The sequence below is a fragment of the Ahaetulla prasina genome, chromosome 1 (genome assembly GCF_028640845.1).
Source record: "Ahaetulla prasina isolate Xishuangbanna chromosome 1, ASM2864084v1, whole genome shotgun sequence".
Lineage (NCBI taxonomy): Eukaryota > Metazoa > Chordata > Lepidosauria > Squamata > Colubridae > Ahaetulla > Ahaetulla prasina.
Window position 1 is genome coordinate 358,756,084 of NC_080539.1, and position 8,528 is coordinate 358,764,611.

The 8,528-nt window shown below is 47.2% G+C and overlaps 1 non-coding gene across 1 annotated transcript; it reads left to right on the forward strand.

Moving 5' to 3' along the window:
• Positions 1-1,171: 1,171 nt before the first annotated feature.
• Positions 1,172-1,274, forward strand: LOC131189443 (U6 spliceosomal RNA). Its single transcript, XR_009153048.1, has one exon. It is a non-coding gene; the product is annotated as a U6 spliceosomal RNA (small nuclear RNA).
• The last annotated feature ends 7,254 nt before the right edge of the window (positions 1,275-8,528 follow it).

Sequence of the window (8,528 nt, forward strand, 5' to 3'; positions counted from 1 at the left end):
ACGGTCATAAGACAGTCATAAGTCACTTTTTTCAGCACTGTTGTAATTTTCAACAGTCACTAAACAAACTGTCATACCTGTAGATCTTATGATCTTCTGACCTTTCCATTCTCATTCCATCCACCACAATTTCAAATTCTTTGAGCATCTCCAATTGAAACACTTTCCTTTTCTTTAAGCCTGAGGTGCTGAATTATATTACCCCTTATATCAGCAGCCCCCAAACGTTTGGGTACCAGGGGCCAGTTCTGTTGTGGCCCGCCAGTGGCCAGCAGAGCTGGCAGCAGATTCAGACAGTGAGGAGGTTGGGGAGGAATGTGGGCCAAGTCCTGAAATCTGGGGAAAGCTTGGACAATGGCTCTGAGTCGGAGGCAGAGTGGGGGCCAAGGCCATCTGGTAGTTCTTTGCTGCCTCTGGAGTCTGACATCAGCAAGTCAGAAGAACAGTGGGATCCTGTTCCCAGTATGCGCATGCGCAGAGCTGCCAGGAGACAGGAACAATTAAGGAAACAGGGTCAACTTGGAAGTAAGGCTTGGAGATGATTGACCTCTCCTATATGACATAAAAGAGAAATGAACGGGATGTGAGTTTTTGTAGGAAGCAATTAGTTCATCTGGCCGATTCAAGATTTGAAAATTCCCTTTGTGACTCTGTGCCAAGTCTGGTCTTGCCCTGTGTTTGGAAATTAGCTCTTTGGCAGCATTCCACGTGAGATAGGTGGGTGTTGATAACCTTCCCCTGAAAGACTGTTTATCAAGCCTTGCAGACTGTAAATGAAAGTAATTTATAGCCATATAAATTAAAGAGGTTTGCCGGGACTAAGTTTGTGCTATTTAATTTCTAAGGAAGCCTAGGTCAGAACAGGTTCCTTGGAGGGTGTTTTTTTCAGTGGACCAGGGAAGTGTGGTTGTGTAGACTGCCTGGATTCCACACATACGCGGAGGGGTTTTTGTTCACTTCTCCCTTTTCCATGGCCACGCCTGGTTTCTGGCGGCCCACAGCCCAGTGCTGGCCCATGGCCCCGGGGGGTTGGAGACCCCACCTTATATGGTTTTCTAAAGCCCCTGGCCCAGGACTTCAACATTTTCTGTTGTAGAAGTGCCACCAAAAGCTGCGTCTGCAGGAGCAGAATCAATAAAAGGCAAGAGGACAGACAGACAGCTATATATATGCGCTTCGGCAGCACATATACTAAAATTGGAACGATACAGAGAAGATTAGCATGGCCCCTGAGCAAGGATGACATGCAAATTCGTGAAGCGTTCCATATTTTGCAGAGAAGAGCAACAAAGATGATTGGGGGACTGGAGGCTAAAACATATGAAGAACGGTTGCAGGAACTCGGTATGTCTAGTTTAATGAAAAGAAGGACTAGGGGAGACATGATAGCATGTGTTCCAATATCTCAGGGTTGCCACAAAGAAGAGAAAGTCAACAGACAAGAAGCAATGGGTGGAAACTAATCAAGGAGAGAAGCAACTTAGAACTAAGGAGAAATTTCCTGACAGTTAGAACAATTAATAAGTGGAACAACTTGCCTGCAGAGGTTGTGAATGCTCCAACACTGGAAATTTTTAAGAAAATGTTGGATAACCATCTGACTGAGATGGTGTAGGGTTTCCTGCCTGGGCAGGGGGTTGGACTAGAAGGCCTCCAAGGTCCCTTCCAACTCTGTTATTATTATTATTATAGATGTAAACATCAGAAGATCATTTTATGGCAAGTAATCATCTTGCACTGATTTGATTAATCGAATTGAAATCCAAAAGAAATGGATTGTTTTCTCCAATTCCATCTGCCCCTTGGACCATTGCCCCGAGTAGCAAAAGCAAAAATACTGAAAAGCAAAACTCTTGGCTTGGGAGAGAAAAAAAATCACAAACATCTGCTGTCTCGCCAACTGTTGATCTAAAGTGCTGCTGGAAGAGTCTGAAGGAGCGGAATTCTCCCTTTTCCCTGGCCACGAGTTTTCCCACAGCTTTTGAAATGAAAAGATCCAGGTTCATCCACAGTTGGAAGTTGTAGTCTGCAGCGCCGATTCTTCAGGGAAAGACGAAAATAGTAACAAACAACCCGTGCTTCCAAAAGAGGCTGCCTCCTTAGGAGAAATGATAGCTACAGCGGAAAAAGATAGTTGTTTACAGACTGGATGTGGAGAGACAACGGACAGCATCGCTGCTGGACCATAATAATCAGCGTCATTTAGCCTGGGCGTCTTTCCCGTTGTTTTTCAACTCTTTTCTTTGAAAAGTCTGTTTATAGGGAAAACATGCCACACTCAAAATGTTTTTCAGTGTATGAAGGTGCCTTTATACCAGGTCAAGTTACTAATCCCTGTAAGAGTTTTCCCAGGCTTCACTTTGTATTATCGTACAGGTAGTCCTTGACTTACAACAGTTTGTTTAGTGACCGTTCAAAGTTACAACATCACTGAAAAAAGTGATGTAGGAGTGTTTTTTCACACTTAACAACCGTTGCGGCATCCCCATATTCATGTCATCAAAATTTAGACACTTGGCAACTGACTCCTACTTATGACTGTTGCATGCTGGGTCATGCGATCACATTTTGTGATCTTCTCACAAGCAAAGTCAACGCTTGTCAGAAGATTCACTTAACAACCGTGTTACTAAATTAACCACTGCACTGATTCCCTTAACAAATATGGCAAGAAAGGTCGTAAAATGGACCAAAATTCACTTAACAAATGTCTCACTTAGCAACAGAAATTTTGGACTGAATTGTGGTCATAAGTGGAGGACTACCTGTATAGCATATCCAACATACCCAGTCCTTTACAAAGTGAACTGTACCAGTAGTCTAGCTCAGTGGTGGGTTTCAGCAGGTTCTGACCAGTTCTGGAGAACCGGTAACGGAAATTTTGAGTTGTTCGGAGAACCGATAGTAAAAATTCTGACTGGCCCCGCCCACATCTATTCTCTGCCTCCCGAGTCCCAGCTGATCAGGAGGAAATGGGGATTTTGCAGTAATCTTCCCCTGGAGTGGGGTGGGAATGGAGATTTTACAGTATCCTTTCCCCGAAGTGGGGAGGGAATGGAGATTTTACAGTATCTTTTCCCTGCCATGCCCACCAAGCCACGCCACGCCCACCAAGCCACACCCATAGAACTGGTAGTAAAAAAATTTGAAACCCACCACTGGTCCAGCTGTTCCTCAAACAAAGGGTTTATAATTTGTAAGGCCAAACACAGATGCAACACAAGAAAGATGGGAATTTCACAGAGAAGACATCACAATTATTTCCCTCAATCGCATGTAAGAGCAGAACAGGAAGACAAACGGTTCTTACATGATAATTCAGCAGTCAAAATAGATAACTCCCTTCTGGGTTATACAATCATCTATTAGTATGTTTATGTTTATCTCCTCTGGGCCTAAAACTCGTTCCATCTTTTGAGTAATTAGTCACAAATACAGCCACTATTACCTGGGAGAAAGGAGACATGGATGGGCATTAACCAGAATCACTAAATGGGCTCTACATAGACTGTGGCACTATTTATCTCTAATTTTAGGGACAAAAGAACAAACACATGGCCATGACACTCACTTTTAAAACCCTACTCTGAACTCTGCCAAGTTAATCATTGCTGGAAGCAGAATTGTGGGCTAGGAGAAATAGTCTGACTCAACAAGACAACTCCCTGCCTGCACAGTCCACATCCCAGAACAAGAAGCATCCTCCAAACAAGAGATCTATTTTCTGAGAAGCTGGAGGAGATCCCTAAAGCAGGGGTCTCCAACCTTATTTATTTATTTATTATTTTATTTATTTTATTTGATTTTTATATCGCCCTTCTCCCGAAGGACTCAGGGCGGTGTACAGGCAAAATAAAACAAACAATACAAAGTACAATTTAAAATGCGATTTAAAAAACTTATTTAAATTAGCCTGGAAATTTAAAATTTACCATACATTAAAAACCCCATTTAAAATTGATAAAAATTTGACATTAAAATTCAATTCAAGCCAGCCCGCGATGAAAAGTGTGTCTTCAGTTCGGTGGAAAGTCCAAGGTCAGGTATTTGGCGTAAACCCGGGGGAAGCTCGTTCCAGAGTGTGGGAGCCCCCACAGAGAAGGCCCTTCCCCTGGGGGCCGCCAGCCGACATTGTTTGGCGGACGGCACCCTGAGAAGTCCCTCTCTGTGAGAGCGTACGGGTCGGTGGGAGGCATGTGGTAACAGCAGGCGGTCCCGTAAGTACCCAGGCCCTAAGCCATGGAGCGCTTTAAAGGTCGTAACCAACACCTTAAAGTGCACCCGAAAGGCCACAGGTAGCCAGTGCAGTCTGCGCAGGAGCGGTGTTACATGGGAGCTGCGCGTAGCTCCCTCTATCACCCGCGCAGCTGCATTCTGGACTAACTGAAGCCTCCGAGTGCACTTCAAGGGGAGCCCCATGTAGAGAGCATTACAATAATCCAAGCGAAAGGTAACAAGCGCATGAGTGACTGTGCACAAGGCATCCCGATCAAGGAAGGGGCACAACTGCTGAAAAAGGCGAACCTGGTGGAAGGCCCTCCTGGAGATGGCCGTCAAATGATCTTCAAACGACAGCCGATCATCCAGGAGGACACCTAAGTTGCGCACCCTGTCCTTTGGGGCCAGTAACTCGCCTCCAACAGCCAGCCGCGGCTGCAGCTGACTGAATCGGGATGCCGGCATCCACAGCCACTCCGTCTTGGAGGGATTAAGCTTGAGCCTGTTTCTCCCCATCCAGACCCGTACGGCTTCCAAACACCGGGACAGCACTTCAACAACTTCATTGGGGTGGCCCGGGGTGGAAAAGTACAGCTGGGTGTCATCAGCGTACTGTTGGTATCTCACCCCGAAGCCACTGATGATCTCACCCAACGGCTTCATGTAGATGTTGAACAGCAGGGGCGAGAGAATCGACCCCTGCGGGACCCCACAAGTGAGGCACCTCGCGGTCGACCTCTGCCCCCCTGTCAACACCGTCTGCGACCGGTCGGAGAGATAGGAGGAGAACCACCGATACACGGTGCCTCCCACTCCCAATCCCCCCAACCGGCGCAGCAAGATACCATGGTCGATGGTATCAAAAGCCGCTGAGAGGTCTAATAGGACCAGGGCAGAGGAATAACCCCTGTCCCTGGCCTGAGATCATCCACCAATGCGACCAAAGTTCTCTCCGTGCTGTATCCGGGTCGAAAGCCGGACTGGAACGGCATTAGATAGACGGCTCCATCCAGGTATTGGGGTAGCTGTCGCGCCACAGCACTCTCTACAACCTTCGCAACGAAGCGAAGGTTGGAGACTGGACGATAATTACCCAAAATAGCTGGGTCCAGGGAGGGCTTCTTGAGGAGGGGTCTCACCACCGCCTCTTTTAAGGCGGCAGGAAAACCCTTCCAACAAAGCGTTGATAATCCTCTGGAGCCAGCCTCGTGTCACCTCCTGAGTGGCCAGTACCAGCCAGGAAGGACACGGGTCCAGTAAACATGTCGTGCGTGAAGCCTCCCCAACAACCTGTCCACGTCCTCGGGAGCCACAGGGTCAAACTCATCCCAAATGCTCAACAAGGCGTGCCTCCTCTCCCTCGCTTGGATCATCCCAATTTCGGTCCAGACCGTCCCCAGCTGGCGATTTTATCGTATAGATAACCACTAAACTCCTCGGCTCGTCCCTGCAAGGTCATCCCGCACCTCCTGATGAAGGAGGCGGGTCACCCAGGCTGGCGGCCGGGCGGTTATCTGCCGGCGCAATGAGGGTGGGCGTGGGCACTCGCCTCCCTCATTGCCACTAGGTAGGTCCTAGAATAGGACCTAACTAGTGTCGATCAACTTCAGAGCGACTGGACCTCCAGGTGCTCTCTAGGCGTCTTCTCCGGCGTTTCATCTCCCTCAGCCCCTCGGAGAACCAAGGTGCCGGACGAGATCTGCGCCGGGTCAGAGGCCGCAAAGGCGCGACGGTCCAAGGCAGCCAGCGGCCTGTTCCCAGGCCACGACTAGTTCCTCAGTCGTGCCGTGGGCCAGATCCTCAGGAAATGGCCCAAGCTCCGCCAGGAACCTCTCAGGGTCCATCAGGCGCCTGGGACGGAACCAACGTATAGGTTCCGCCTCCCTGCGATGGTGAGTGGCGGTTCGGAAGTCTAGGCGAAGGAGAATTCCCTTAACAAATATGGCAAGAAAGGTCGTAAAATGGACCAAAATTCACTTAACAAATATCTCACTTAGCAACAGAAATTTTGGACTGAATTGTGGTCATAAGTGGAGGACTACCTGTATAGCATATCCAACATACCCAGTCCTTTACAAAGTGAACTGTACCAGTAGTCTAGCTCAGTGGTGGGTTTCAGCAGGTTCTGACCAGTTCTGGAGAACCGGTAACGGAAATTTTGAGTTGTTCGGAGAACCGATAGTAAAAATTCTGACTGGCCCCGCCCACATCTATTCTCTGCCTCCCGAGTCCCAGCTGATCAGGAGGAAATGGGGATTTTGCAGTAATCTTCCCCTGGAGTGGGGTGGGAATGGAGATTTTACAGTATCCTTTCCCCGGAGTGGGGAGGGAATGGAGATTTTACAGTATCTTTTCCCTGCCATGCCCACCAAGCCACGCCACGCCCACCAAGCCACACCCATAGAACTGGTAGTAAAAAAATTTGAAACCCACCACTGGTCCAGCTGTTCCTCAAACAAAGGGTTTATAATTCGTAAGGCCAAACACAGATGCAACACAAGAAAGATGGGAATTTCACAGAGAAGACATCACAATTATTTCCCTCAATCGCATGTAAGAGCAGAACAGGAAGACAAACGATTCTTACATGATAATTCAGCAGTCAAAATAGATAACTCCCTTCTGGGTTATACAATCATCTATTAGTATGTTTATGTTTATCTCCTCTGGGCCTAAAACTCGTTCCATCTTTTGAGTAATTAGTCACAAATACAGCCACTATTACCTGGGAGAAAGGAGACATGGATGGGCATTAACCAGAATCACTAAATGGGCTCTACATAGACTGTGGCACTATTTATCTCTAATTTTAGGGACAAAAGAACAAACACATGGCCATGACACTCACTTTTAAAACCCTACTGTGAACTCTGCCAAGTTAATCATTGCTGGAAGCAGAATTGTGGGCTAGGAGAAATAGTCTGACTCAACAAGACAACTCCCTGCCTGCACAGTCCACATCCCAGAACAAGAAGCATCCTCCAAACAAGAGATCTATTTTCTGAGAAGCTGGAGGAGATCCCTAAAGCAGGGGTCTCCAACCTTGGCAGCTTTAAGCCTGGCGGACTTCAACTCCCAGAATTCCCCAGCCAGCTTTGCTGGCTGGGGAATTCTGGGAGTTGAAGTCCGCCAGGCTTAAAGCTGCCAAGGTTGGAGACCCCTGCCCTAAAGCACTGTATGACAATTCAAAGAATGGACACTAATAAAATCCTTACAAGCCATTTAGAAATGGAAATAACATGTGCCACACAGGGGACACTGTGCAGCTATGAAGCGTAAGGATTGAGGGATGGGGAAATATACTGTACTTGGTGAATTATATCATAGAATCATAGGGTTGGAAGGAAGGGACCCTGGAGGTCTTCTAGTCCAAAGGCAGGAGACCTTATTCCATCCCGGACAAATGGTTCTCCAATCTTTTCTTGAAAACCTCCAGCTTTGGAGCACCCACAACTCTGGAAGACAAGCAGTTCCATTGTTCTCATTCTAAAATGATTGTTCTATTAGGAAATTTCCTCTTAGTTCCTGATTGGATCTCCCTCTGACGAACTTCCGTCCATTGCTTCTTGTCCTACTCATAGGTGGGCTGGGGAATAAATTGACCCCGTCTTCCCTGTGACAGCTCTTCAAGTATTAGAAGACAGCTATCATGTCACCTCCTAATGCCGAGTAACAGTGGGAGCTCCCATTACTTGTCCCAGCTTCTGCCAACCTAGCAGTTCGAAAGCATGTAAAAAAGCAAGTAGAAAAATAGGGACCACCTATGGTGGGAAGGTAACAGTGTTCTGTGCACTTTTGGCATTGAGTCATGCTGGCCACATGACCATAGCTGCCGACAGTTTATTTATTTATTTATTTATTCATATTTTTATACTGCCCTTCTCCGAAGACTCAGGACGGTGTTACCTCCCATTGTCCGGTACGTCCAGTGCGCGCTCACAGGGAGGGTCTTCTTAGGGTGCCGTCGGCTAGTCAATGTCGGCTGGCGGCCCCCAGGTGAAGAGCGTTCTCTGTAAGGGCCCCGGCTCTATGGAATGGGCTGCCGGTGGGACTCCGTCTCCTCCCTGATCTCCGGACCTTTAAACGCGAGCTCAAGACTTTCTTTTTTCATCAAGCAGGGCTATCCTGATTGATTTTAGTATGGGGGGTTTTAGTGGGTTTTAATAGGGTTTTATTAGGGTTTTAGTTTTGATAAAAAATTTAGCTAATATTTTAAATATACAGAGATTGAATCAGTTTTTTAAACTTGATATAGTATTTTAATGTTAGGATTTTTGTCGTTTTATTAGCTGTACACCGCCCTGAGTCTT